Source organism: Microtus oregoni, unplaced genomic scaffold (assembly GCF_018167655.1).
Source record: "Microtus oregoni isolate MIOR12 unplaced genomic scaffold, Mior012 000018F_ref0000195, whole genome shotgun sequence".
In the NCBI taxonomy this organism is placed as follows: domain Eukaryota; kingdom Metazoa; phylum Chordata; class Mammalia; order Rodentia; family Cricetidae; genus Microtus; species Microtus oregoni.
The window spans coordinates 5,269,895-5,283,844 of record NW_024543077.1 but is presented as its reverse complement, the minus strand read 5'-3'; the positions used below and the strand labels follow the sequence as shown (position 1 = coordinate 5,283,844).

The window sequence follows — 13,950 nt, the reverse complement described above, 5'->3', positions numbered from 1 at the left end:
ATTCATTTAATATACTTCATTAATGGTCTTTTGTGGAATCCAAGAAACATGGAGTAATTGCCTTGACTTGATCCTACTAGAGATTAAAATGTTATTTAAAATGGGGGGCTGGGGTGATCACTAGGGCAAAGTGCTTGCTACACAAGCTTGAGGACTTAAGTGTGATCTTCAGCGCCTACATACGAAGCAGCTGTGGTGGTATTGCTGTGGAGGTGGGGACGGGCAGGTCTCAGGTTCATTAGCTGTCCATCCCAGCCTAATCAGTGGACCCAGATCTCAGAGAGACCTTGTCTCTGAAATCAAGGTGGATTCTTTTTCTGTCTCATTTCTACACCTGCACACATGAGTGTGTATCCACCTCCTCCAAAGGCATTATTCAATAGATAAACTATTTTTCATCCGCAAGTTCGTAATGGACTTAGAATCAAGGTTATAAAATAAAAACCTTATCCAGAAATGAAAAATTACTGTTTATCAGTTTTGAACTAAAACTTTTCACTTGGCCAATGAGTATGAAAAAAAGAAAGAAGAAAAGGCTCAATCTCTAGTTTAGCAGAATGTTCAGTAGAAGTCAGAGTCACTATTTCTGGCCTTGTAAATGAAGCTCAGAAGTAGAAAATGCAACAACTTGCTCATCTTTTACAATGGGGCTTATCATTTGTCGAGTCTCAGCCAAGTCCTAGGACAACAAGGCTGTGCACAATGCCCACATTCTCTTCCTTAGATTCACGCTTACGGTAATGCTGTAAGTGGGAACAGTTGGGAAATAGGGTAAATGGAAAATGGTACTAATTGGTAAAGCCTTAATGAGAAGTCAGCATTGCTGGGCTCCAAAGTCCCTGCTTTTCAATTATTCTGAGATTGAGGGAAGCATTGCAATTCGAAATAAAGTTTCTTACAGCCATTTTATAAACCACGGACTTTCAGCTATTATAGAGTGATATTGTGATGTTAAAAAAAAATGACTTCTTTACATGATTACAACACGTAACCCTGAAAGTGTAAAATGCTAGATTAAATTTTTTAGCAATACTGGTGAAATAAAGGACATAGAACAAAACCAGCAATGAGCCACAAAGGCCGGGCGGTGGTGGCATACGCCTTTAATCCCAGCACTCGGGAGGCAGAGACAGGTGGATCTCTGTGAGTTTGAGACCAGCCTGGTCTACAGAGCTAGTTCCAGGACAGGCTCCAAAGCCACAGAGAAACCCTGTCTCAAAAAAACAAAAACAAAATAACAACAAACAACAACAACAACAACAACAAAAAACTTATCCATATCACACCCATGGTCTTATTGGTGTCAAGGTTTTCCAACCTTAAATATTTTTTTCTTCTGTGAAAATCAAGTGCTATTTTAGCTTTAAGGGTTGTTTTTGTACTATCATTTAGGATGGTGGCTATTAGTTAGCCGGTGAGGCTTCACTTCAATTAGTTTTGTGTGAAAAAGATACCCCGTCTCCTGGACATTTTCAGAGAAAAGCAAATGCAATGCCACACAGGAGGGTCTAGAAGAGACAGCCGCGGAAACCTCAATTCTGCCGTGTATTTCCACCCATTTCCTGACCCCAGCATTTCTAAGAACAGTTCACTATACTTCTTTCTGTGAAGGCCCAGTGTCTTCGTCTCATGCAGACACAGACGGAGGTGCTGAGATTTACAGATGTTGTCTGTACCGCCCCTTTGCACGGTTACAAAGGGAACCATGAACTTGGCAGAGAGTAACAGCACACCTGAGAGAGATTTCAAAGTTGCTAAGATACCAAGAAAGAAACACGTTTAAAAAGTATATAAATAAGCATTGACAACAAGATTCTTGCTTAACACCTACGTCTATCAGCTGTTAAGTAGGTGTCCTGAGCTGTTTGTGGCAGATCGTCGTGGGCAGGCGGATGCTGCTGCCAGCCGGTCTCCTTTCTCCCCCGCCCCCACCTTCCAGCCATGGTCACACTGTGTGCACCAGGGTGTCCTCACCTATTAGAGGCAAGTGGAATTGATCACAGTTTCCCCTCACCCAACTCCTTCCAGAGACGGAACTGACTGCCATACCCCTTCCCTGTTGCTCCAGCAGACTTCCTTTCTAGCCTGGAATTTTCATCTGGTGGAGACCTGTGGATGGAGTCCTTCCTGCTGAGATGAAGCACACAGAGGGTAGACAGTACATGACTCCAGCAGCCTTGGTCGCTGTACGGGCTCCCCAGCCCGGGTTGTCTATCCCACGACTGCTCGTCGTCAAGGTCAAATCAGTGCCTTGACTTTTGTTTCTGCGACAGTCAGTCTTGTTTTTGTTGTAACCTAGAACCGAACGCATTTCTAGCCTATGCACCCGCCGGCTTCACTGAATGGGATCTGTCCTGATGCCTCAACTGGAAACAAAACAGGAGAAGAGTACAGATAGCCACACTTTAAACGCTAGCCGGTTCCTAGTCATGTGACTGTTTCTGCCTCCTGCAAGATCAGCAGAAGCCAAGGTACTTGGTCTGCTGCCCCTCCCCTCTGGTGTGTCCTTATTCCTCCTGGGTTTGAGAAGAGGAGAATTTGATGGGCTGAGTCCTCTCATTTACATAACTTTTCCTCTTTGCTGCATGTTGAAGTCAAGATTTGTTCATAAAGGCAAAAATGAACTTAACTGCTTCTGTTGCAAGCACTAAAATGTAAAGAAGAACCCATGTTGGCATTTTGGGGAGAAATTCTGGGGACAGAGTACACTGGAAATCAGGGTGCTGGCTTCATTCATGATGCTGCAAACACATCTCTAAATAAACAGCCTTTCAAAAGTGACTCTATCTACTTACAAGACTTAATGAGAGACTGGGGATGTCTCTCTCCACTGGACAGGGCTACCTCTTTGCACCTGCACACCCAGGAGGACTTTCAAATGCTCTGTAACAACTGTCAAAGGATAACACCCTAACGTAACTGAATCGCCACAGGTCAGCCCTTCCTTTGTGGTGGAGCTCCTCGGCGTCTGCCCACCTTGCCTCTTGGGGATAGCAGGTGACCTGTCTTCAGGATCAGATTGGAAGCCTTTTCCACAGGGGAGGAAGGAGCTCCTACCTCACTCACCCAAGCAACCCCTAAGATGCAGAACTGTACTGGAATCTCACAAAAGCAACCTACGTGCGATGCTTTGGGTTCCTAAGAGCTAGATGATCTCATTTGACCTTTGAGTCAAGACCATCTGGATCCTTAGCTGGGAAGAACAGAGAGACAGAGAGGTTGAGTTGACCCAGTGCTACACAGCCGATAAGAAGCTGGCAGCAGTGTGACAGGAAGCCCGTCCAGTCGAAGACTTCCCATCATGCCATGTCAGTGTGGGAATGAGGGCACAGGAAGGTTTTTACAAAACTATAGTTATCTAAATTAGTACTCAACTCCAGACAAGGTTTTGGTGACTTTGGTGCTTTTCAGAGTGTGTTTTCCATCTCTGGGGGTGGGAGATACTTCTGCATCTGAAATGTAGAAGTTTTCAGTCAAAGGAAGGGAGAAGTAAATCTATGCTGGGTTCCGAGTCACTCAAGGAATGAGTCACTTTGGACACATTTGTGCTTAAGGAGTCAATATGGCTGAACTCCCATTGCTATATCATGGCGGGAGATGGTAGCATTATTTCTATTTCTTAGAAACATAGACAATATTCTGCTTTTTTCCCCTGCAGAGAAATGACAGAACACTGAACCTCTCTCTCTCTCTCTCTCTCTCTCTCTTTCCCTCCCTCCCTCCCTCCCTCTCTCTCTATCCCTCCCTCCCTCTCTCTCTCTCCCTTTTTTTAAAATTCTTGTTGGATATTCCAGTCCATCGCAGGAGATGTAAGTGAATGAATCTTGGTACCATCCATCCTTTTGTCTCTAATCTTACAACCACCAAAGAGATACTTACTTGATTTGACAGATAACATTGTGGATATTGTAGGATTAAAGGTCGCCTTTGAACTCAGCTGTTGAAATAATGTTCACTATACATTATTATAATGCAAAGCAGATGCACCCATGTTGTTTTAGTGGCTGCAATTCTGCGGTGGGGAGGTGGCCACTGTTTATATCTTGACATACATATTTCCAGAAATTTTTGCCTTAGATTTACACACACACACACACACACACACACACACACACACACACACACGGCAAGGCATTGTAATTGTCAGTGAAGGCAGCTGGTATCTATGTATGGAATATTGATGAAGTAGTTCCATCTCTCCCCATTATAACTGATGCTTATATAATATGCATTTGTGTGGGCCTTTGTGCATGTGTCCATAGTCCCTGGGATAAATTCCTAGGATTAGAACTGCTTACTAAACCAATTCCCACCACCAGGCTGTCCTCCATCAGTAATGGCTGCTGCTAACTGTGCCATCATGGAGGTGGACAGTAGCTTCCTTCCCAGCCACTTTATGTATGCTGTTGAACTAAAGTTTTGATTAGGAAGGACATTAAATAGATATCTGTATCTGTGTGGGGCCACGGTAGTTTTTGTTTATTTTCTCATGGCTCAGAAGTAGAGTAAACCTTTCCTTTGTTGATTTGAAAGCGTTCGCTACACATTGAGGATGTACGGTATGCCAACTATGCCAGCAGTACCACCCTGCTCCTAGCTTAATATTACAAGTTTTAACTTGCAAACAAAGTAAAAAACTTTCTATTTTTCCTCTTCTAAGCACATGGGTAAATACTTTAAACTGCAGAACATTTGGCCCTATGGTCCTCACTTCTGGTGTCATATATTACTGGTGTCTGTTGAAATTGACTCTGATCCCAGTTCATAACCAGCAAATGCCCAATGGCCCCTTGAAAGAGGCACAGCACTTTTTACTTGTAGAATATAATTTTCAAAAGCTTTGCCTATTCATTACCTCTTTATATTATTTATCTAGGGCCTCACTTCTTTTGTGTGACTTTGAAAGCAAAGCACTGGTATTAAAACCACATTGAAATGTGGAAATTGTACATTTCCTTTGTAATTCTGGCAAGTTTTGCATGACAGCCACCTCTCTGCGGTCGACGGTGTGTGTGGGCCATCTCTCTGTGGTCCACGGTGTGTGAGGGTCACTTCCCTGTGGTCTGTGGTGTGCACTGGCCACCTCTGTGGTCTGTGGTAGTCACCTCTCTGTGGTCCATGGTATGCAGTGGCCACCTCTGTGGTCTGTGGTGTGCGGGGGCCACCTCTGTGGTTCGTGGTATGTGGTAGTCACCTCTCTGTGGTCCATGGTATACAGTGGCCACCTCTGTGGTCTGTGGTGTGCGGGGGCCACCTCTCTGTGGTCTACAGTGAGTGGTGGCCCTTTCTGTCTTCATCCTTCCCTTCCCACCACAGTGCCGCTGTCATTGCCTCTAGGAAGGCCATGGGTTGCCAAGATCCTGCTCTCCCAGCACTAACACCACATCCTTTCCTTGAGAAGTTCACAGTTCATCCGTGTTTAAGGCTCCAGCAGAGGTGTGTGTATGTGTGACTTACATCACCGAGTGTTAAACACGTTGGCTTAAGATGCCACATTCATACAACGAACTGGTTTGCTAATACTTCTGGCTTCTTCACTACAGTCTCCCAACCAGCTTCTCAAAACTGGGCTTGTTATCTAAGCAGGATATTTCTGAACATTATATTTATTTTTGACATTTTAAAAAGCTGATTTCATTAGAGCAAACCTGGAAGATCTTTTCAGAATGCATTTTGTCACATTCAATGGGCCATTTGCGAAGTCTGCGGGTTTCTCAGTGGCTAACTCCCCCCTCCTTGTTTGTCTCGTTGAGATTTCAGGGTTATTTTGGCAATTAAAGCTATTTTGGGGTACAAGTGTTCCTAGCACCTGCTTCAGGCAATTTTTTTTTTAAGGCATTTTGTCCTAAGCACCTGCTTTTCTTTTCTCATCTTCATATTTCAGGAGGAAGTAAATGAAGTTTTCATTCCACGGTTTCTTCATTCCTATGCTCTCTCTCTCTCTCTCTCTCTCTCTCTCTCTCTCTCTCAGTGTGGAAATTTCTCTACAGTTCTTAAAGCCAGGAACAGACTCTTACGCTAAGCTGGAGACACACTCCGGACAATAAGAAGCATAGCTCGAGCTACTTGGCTGCTGTTTACTGAGCTTTTAGGGAGAAGGACTTCTCTTTGAAAACTACCGAGCACAAACTTTAGCATTACCTCCTTCACCAGAAGGACAGGATAACTTCAGATTACAGAAGACAGAAGAAGGGGGGTCGGGACTCCAGAGAGAGAAAGGCTGACAGTCAGTGTAAACAGCGGCTATGGTCACATGACACTCTCTTCTGACCAAGTCACAGGAACTTACAGCTGATGCTGTGGGATACACAGGTAGGGAAGACTGGAGTCACAGGAAGGGACTTTTCTCGCCTCCTTTAGTTGTTCTGCGTCCCATCTGCAGCCACTCACCCTCCTGTGTCTCCTGGGGTCTAAGGACAGCTCACCCAGCTTCTAGATAATCTCACTCATTTTCAAAGCGACAGCCTAGTTGGCATAAAATGGTTTCGAAGTCGTTGGTCATTTTTCAGTCTGTGAGACTTCCTTCCTTCCTTCCTTCCTTCCCTCCCTCCCTCCCTCCCTCCTTCCTTCCTTCCTTCCTTCCCATCTCACAGCATCTTCTGAAGGAAATGTTCAGCCGTTGGAGTAAACTGTAGCAGAGGAAGGCAGGTGATGGGTTGTGTTCCCAGAGAGGAGATGTCTGATGGACGAGGGCAGGTAGTTTCTTCTAACCCTCAATGTAAATCCTTTATGTGTGTGTGTGTGTGTGTGTGTGTGTGTGTGTGTGTGAGAGAGAGAGAGAGAGAGAGAGAGAGAGAGAAAGTGTGTGTGTATGAGAGTGAGTGTGAATGTATGTGTGTGTGTGAGAGAGTGTATGCACGTGTGAGACAGACAGTGTGAGAGTGAGTGTGTATGAGAGAGAAAGTGCATGTGAGTGTGTATGTATGTGTAGAGTGAATGTGTTTATGTGTGTATGAATGAGTGTATGTGCATGTGTATGTGTGATAGTGTGTGCATGCAAGAAAGTGTGAGATGTGTGTGTAAATGTGAGAGTGGATGTATGTGCGTGCGTGTGTGTGTATGTACGTGTGTGTTTGTATGTGCGTGTGTGTTTGTATGTGCATGTGTGTGTATGTGCGTGTGTGTGTACATGTGTGTTTGTATGTACGTGTGTGTGTTTGTATGTGCATGTGTGTGTTTGTATGTGCGTGTGTGTTTGTATGTGTGTGTGTATGTGCGTGTGTGTACGTGTGTGTGTACGTGTGTGTTTGTATGTGCGTGTGTGTTTGTATGTGCGTGTGTGTATGTATATGTGTGTGTTTGTATGTGCGTGTGTGTATGTACGTGTGTGTTTGTATGTGCGTGTGTGTGCATGTGCGTGCATGTGTGTATGTATGTGTGTGTTTGTATGTGCGTGCGTTTATATGTACGTGTATGTGTTTGTATGTGCGTGTGTGTATGTGTGTGTATGTGCGTGTGTGTATGTACATGTGTGTGTTTGTATGTGCGTGTGTTTGCATGTACGTGTGTGTTTGTATGTGCGTGTGTGTTTGTATGTGCGTGTGTGTTTGTACGTGCGTATGTTTGTACGTGTGTGTTTGTATGTGCGTGTGTTTGTATGTACGTGTGTGTTTGTATGTGCGTGTGTGCATGTGCGCGTGTGTGCTTGTATGTGTGTGTGTGCTTGTATGTGCGTGTGTTTGTATGTACGTGTGTGTGTTTGTATGTACATGTGTGCATGTGAAGAGCAGTTGTCAGAGCTTCTGCATTTCCCTGCCATTTTGACCACTGAAGGTCATCAAGAAGCTTTGGTTGTTTCCAGCCCCTTCAGCTTCTGCCCTGGCGTCTGACTATCGCCAGCCTCTGGCTGCCAGGAGCCTCCGACTGTTACAGCCACAGCATCCGAGAGCCAATTCACATGGACATCAACTTCCCAGGCCCACATTTAACCCTTTAACACACTTTCCTGTCAGCACACTCCCAGTTCCTCACTGTCTCCATGCGCTTCATTTCAGAAAGGACTGCGCTGGTCTGCCTGCCCCGCTGAGGGCGCAGCCTGGAGGAGAGGAGGAAATACAGGAGAGAGCCCTGACATTCTCTTTTCCCTAGCTGTGTTGGGCCACACACACTGTTCAGAGAATACTGGAGTGGGGACATCCAAAGTCTTCCTCTACTTGTGGCAACTCCACAAAGGATTCTCAGTACTAGTTCCCTTATAACCCGAGGAATCAGGGGTGCTTAAAGTCTCAGCTAAGTCCCGATGAGACCTCTGACCTCTCCTTTGTCCATGTCTACCAACAACACAATCCTACATTAGTGACAAGCCCTCTCTTTGATTAGTCTTATACAGACCAACACAATGGAATAAAGGAAGGGAAATTTTTCTGTGGGAAAGACTCAACTTCCGGTAAACACATTTAAAAATAATGAAGATAGTAAAATGAGATGTAGATGTCATTTATAAGAATGTATGATCTGATGCTTCTGAGCTATGTGTCCAATTCTCTCTCTGTCTGTGTGTGTGTGTCTTTCTCTGGTCTGACTTTCCTACACATCCATGAGGACTAGTTTGCACAAACAGCTCTGTTGGTGGCTCTCTAGGTCAGCGGGGAAAATCTTGCTGTTTATCCAGGCTACAAGTCATTGTTATTTCTAGAAGCTTCTTAAAGACTAGGAATGATTCAACAGTAAGTTAGTCTCTCACCTACATAGCTAAGAATTTCAATTATTATTCCATTCTGCAGGTAGTACATGATTATTATATAATAATAAATTACTGGTTTTCTCTCTGTGAATGGTCATGGCAAAGGCATTGTTATTTATTTATCCATTGCAGATGCTGTAAAAACACTTACTGTAAGACTAGAGGTTAAACTCAGGGTCTTACGCATGGTGGGCAAATGCTCTTCCACTGAGCTGTACATCCCCAGCCCTACTTATTTGTATTAAAACATTTATTTTTACTTCTACTGATGTGCATGTATCTCTGTGTGTATGCACATGTCTCTCTGTGTGTGCACATGTCTCTGTGTATATGCGCATGTCTCTCTGTGTGTATGCGCATGTCTCTCTGTGTGTATGCGCATGTCTCTCTGTGTGTTTGCGCATGTCTCTCTGTGTGTATGCACATGTCTCTCTGTGTGTATGCGCACGTCTCTGTGTATGCGCATGTCTCTCTGTGTGTATGCACATGTCTCTCTGTGTGTATGCACATGTCTCTCTGTGTGTATGCGCACGTCTCTCTCTCTGTGTATGCGCATGTCTCTGTGTATGCGCATGTCTCTCTGTATGTATGCACATGTCTCTCTGTGTGTGCGCATGTCTCGGTGTGTGCACATGTCTCTGTGTGTATGCACATGTCTCTCTGTGTGTGTGTGCGCATGTCTCTGTGTGTGTGTGTGCGCATGTCTCTCTGTGTGTATGCGCATGTCTGTGTGTATGCACATGTCTCTCTGTGTGTGCGCATGTCTCTGTGTGTATGCACATGTCTCTGCGTGTATGCGCATGTCTCTGTGTGTATGCGCATGTCTCTTTGTGTATATGCACGTGTCTCTCTGTGTGTATGCGCATGTCTCTCTGTGTGTATGCGCATGTCTCTCTCTGTGTGTATGCGCATGTCTCTCTCTGTGTGTATGCGCATGTCTCTGTGTGTGTATGCAGGTCTGTGTGTATGCGCACGTCTCTCTCTCTGTGTATGTGCATGTCTCTCTGTGTGTATGCACATGTCTCTCTGTGTGTATGCGCATGTCTGCACGTCTCTGTGTGTATGCGCATGTTTCTCTGCGTGTATGCACATGTCTCTCTGTGTGTGCGCATGTCTCTGTGTGTATGCACATGTCTCTCTGCGTGTATGCGCATGTCTCTGTGTGTGCGCATGTCTCTGTGTATATGCACGTGTCTCTCTGTGTGTATGCGCATGTCTCTCTGTGTGTATGCGCATGTCTCTCTCTGTGTGTATGCGCATGTCTCTCTCTGTGTGTATGCACATGTCTCTGTGTGTGTATGCATGTCTGTGTGTATGCGCACGTCTCTCTCTCTCTGTGTATGTGCATGTCTCTCGGTGTGAATGCACATGTCTCTCTGTGTGTATGTGCATGTCTGCACGTCTGTGTGTATGCGCATGTCTCTCTTTGTGTATGCACATGTCTCTCTCTCTGTGTATGCGCATGTCTCTCTGCGTGTATGCGCATGTCTCTCTGTGTGTATGCGCATGTCTCTCTGTGTGTATGTGCACGTGTGTGCAGGCTCCCATTGAGACCAGAGCCGATGGCAGAAACTCGAGGGGATGAGTCACCACCATGGGTGCTGAGAATCTAATCCAGGTTTTTGGAAGATCCGCAAGTGCTCTTAACCTCTGAATCATCTCTCTAATCTTTTTTTGTTTTTTCTTCTTCTGAGATCAGGGTTCACGATATTTCCTAACCCTGCCAGAATTCGTGGCCCCAAGCAAATTTCCTACCTCAACATGCTAAGTGTCTTGGCATACAAATGCACACTCCTAGGCCTGCTAAATGGACCTCATTCAATTTATGAGACAGATAGGTAGCTAGCATCCTCTTCAGCCCTGGAGTTTTGCCCGTGTGGTTCTTGCTTTCAATAAATACACAAGTCTTGTCCATACTAATAGAGCTCTCCCACGAGATGGTAATAAAATTTTGGGTGTCCTGAACATACGTGTTACTTGTCGGTTCCTTTGAATGGGGCCACCTACCCATCCTGCAGCTGTTATCTTAGATCTCCAGTTTTCAGGGGTGACGGTGCTACCAGGTGCTCATGAGAAAGCTGAGTTTCCAAGGGTGTCCTCTCATATCAACCAACACACAGTGCCACCCCTTCCCCCCGTATCTTCTGCCATTCCTACCTTAATTTTAATTCCTTCCTGTTGGTCTTTCATTCTTTTCAAATCAAATGTTAAAAATTTCTCTTTCTAAAACCTAAACCTAACATAACAAGAGCTCACGATGTACTTATTTAAAGAACGCGTCAATTAGAAATAAATAAAACAATAGTCACGATGTAGGGTTAAGCCAGCCCCTTAAGGGGCGGGCTTGCCTCGGGCGAATGTTTACTTATAAATTGGGCGAGTGGGAGCCCGCGCACGTGTGCGCGCGCCCCTTCCTGCTTCCTGTTCTCCGCAGGAACCGTGGTAATGTAAGTCTAATTTCCCCATTAAAGCTGTGTATATATTCTTTACAATCTGCTTGCATTCATTTATGCCGTTACACACAATGAAGACTGAGTACACTTGGATCTTTCGTGTCTATGAAGTACGTAGGTGTCTCTTTCAACATTTCCACAAGTCACACACAGTCTTAATTCTTCTTTTAATTAAATCTTCTTTTCTTTAAATGCCATCAATGATCTGCAAAGGACAGATTTTCTTATCTCAGGCTAATGTTTGCTTTAATCGTCACCAGTCACAGTAGTTTCTCCATCTTTGTCCTGCAGGTGTGCTGTTGTCAGGGCCTCTTAGGATGGGAGTGCTAGGGAGCAGGTGATACGAAGTGGGGAATGGGATGGCAGGGAGGGAGTTCCGACCAGTGGTCTAACTCCCACGGTTCTGGAAAGCACTACTCAAGTTGCCAAAGGGTGGAAACTGTTCTGCCCAGCTGCAACACCTAAGGGCCACAGAAAGGACCAGATGGCAAAGAGAGACATAAAAGTGCAGTAAGTGCTAGTCAAATGTCAAGAGGCAACCAACAGCTGTCTAGCTGGACGTAACACCCACTCAACAGGAGGGAAATCGTGCCAGGGACTAGGAACCTAGCCAGCTTTGGGGCGATGGCCATCAGGGACTCTGGAAAAGATTCCACAACCATCACTTTGCTAGACCGGAATAATTCCTTACTACATGCTAAGTCAATATCTTAACCACACCACAGGTAAGCGGTGTACACACCTCTCACCAAAGAAGCTGCCACAAAAACAGAGACTACCCCAGAGAGCCATGAGGACACACAGTGCAGGGATCAACAACTCATGGGGGGTCCAGCTCCAACAGGTACGTCTATGGCTCCTTCATCTGTGACCCCGGGGAACACCTCGGAGGAGAGGATGGAAAGACTGCAAGAACCAGAACACACCGACTCCCCTGGGAATGTCTACATAAGCAGGGCCAGAACAATGGCATTATTAATGGAAATGCTAATGTAGGGAGGATTTTCATGGGGTCCCTGAAACAAAATTCTCCAGGTAACCTGTGACTCCTGGGAGAAGAAGAGTTAGCCTTTCCAGGCACGAACTCCTTTATTGGCTGTCCAATGCAGAGTAGTCAGCCCTGAAGCTGTACACACACACGCACGCACGCACGCACACACACACACGCACCCAGCAGCTTATATTTATATATTTGTACACACACACACACACACACATATATACATTCAATATATGTAAGTTACAACAATAATAATAAAAGAAAAAGAAGTTATCAACTCCAGCAGGGCCCCGAGAAGGGTTTGAGAGAGGGTAACAGGAGGGCCTGGGAGGAAGAGAGGAAGGGTAAATGTGATGTGATTCTATTTCAACTGAAAACCTTTTTTAAAAAAAATATTTATATGTAGCATGAACAATAAAAACCCAGAGACAGAAATTGAGGTTCAACCCAGAAAAGCAAAATAGCCAAGCCACTAGAGACATCTCACCTCTACCAAAGCAGGCTGACTGCATTCTAAGCAGACTAAGCCTCTCTCTCCTCCTATTTTATATTCCCTCTCGTGCTGGGATCCAGGGTGACTCCCTAGTGCTGGGATTAAAGGTGAGGCACCACCACCTGGATTTGTTTCTGCTTTGATCTTGTGTAGCCCAGGGTGGCCTTGAACTCACAGAGATCCATCTGTCACTGTCTCCAAAATCCTGGGGTTAAGCGTGTGCGCCACCCGGCCTGACCTCTACTGTCTTTAGCTTTGCCTCTGGTCTTCAGGCAAGATTTATTTATCAAAATATAAATAATATATACCATTACATTTATAAGATATTTCAAAATTATTTTAAAAATCTAAAACGGATACAGATTCAATGAATAGAAGGAAAGCATTGCCAAGAGTCAGAAGCAATGTCTGTTTCCCTACTGGAAAAAAAAGTGCTTTAGCATGGTGTACTCTAAGTGATTCACAGCATATTAACTATGGTTCTAATGAAAAAGCGATTGTCCAAGCATTCCCTGGAGAACCGCCTTGGTAACAACAATCCACGCTCATGGACAGTCACGGGTCTGAAACGAGAACTAAATGAACACACAGCTGGGAAGAGCCAACAATCATTAATCTAACACCAGTCTTTCAGTGCAGGCCATGTCTACATTTCCCCAGAGAGGAACAAGGTCATCACAGGGTAGAGGCCATGTTTTCAAATACATTTAAAGAATTTTTACTTAATAAGATAACATGCTGCCAATATGCCACATGAAAAAATGACTGTTCCTGTTAAGGACTAGTGAGGGGGGGAATAATACACAGTTTGCAATATCATGTCTCTAATTTCTATATTGTAACAAGTGTTTCTGAAAAACACGGCCAAACAAGTTTGCATCCCATTTTAGACAACGTCTTCCTCCATAGAAGAACAGAGAGACAGCGTCATTAAGAAGAGTTTTATTTTAACTCACTGACTAGGAAAATGGGGGCGGTTTGAGAGCATCCATGTTGCTTCAATTTAATGAGCAGTAAGCATTTCTTTTCATGTCTTTTTAAAAATTGTTAATGTGTTTTTCCGGTCTCATTACCACCGACAGTGTCTCCTCTGATGTCTCACGGCCAAGACAACTCCGGCTTTTTTTTAGAGAACAGCAGAAAGTCAAGCTGATTGCTCACAAGCTGTGGTTAATAAAACTCCTACAGGGCCGCTCAGGGTGCCCACTGGGCGAGCACGATTATTTGTATTTTCTTCTGGTTTTCTAGAATTACTGTGATTGTATTTTCATAAAGTAAGTGAATCTCCACAAATGAAGGCTGCGGTGGGTTGAGACTATTC

The 13,950-nt window shown here is 44.7% G+C and overlaps 1 protein-coding gene across 1 annotated transcript in view; it reads right to left on the bottom strand.

Annotated features, from left to right (window-relative positions):
• Positions 1 to 13,950, bottom strand: part of Reln (reelin) — a 445,074-nt gene that overhangs the window by 119,392 nt on the left and 311,732 nt on the right. The gene's annotated exons all lie outside the window — the stretch shown is intronic.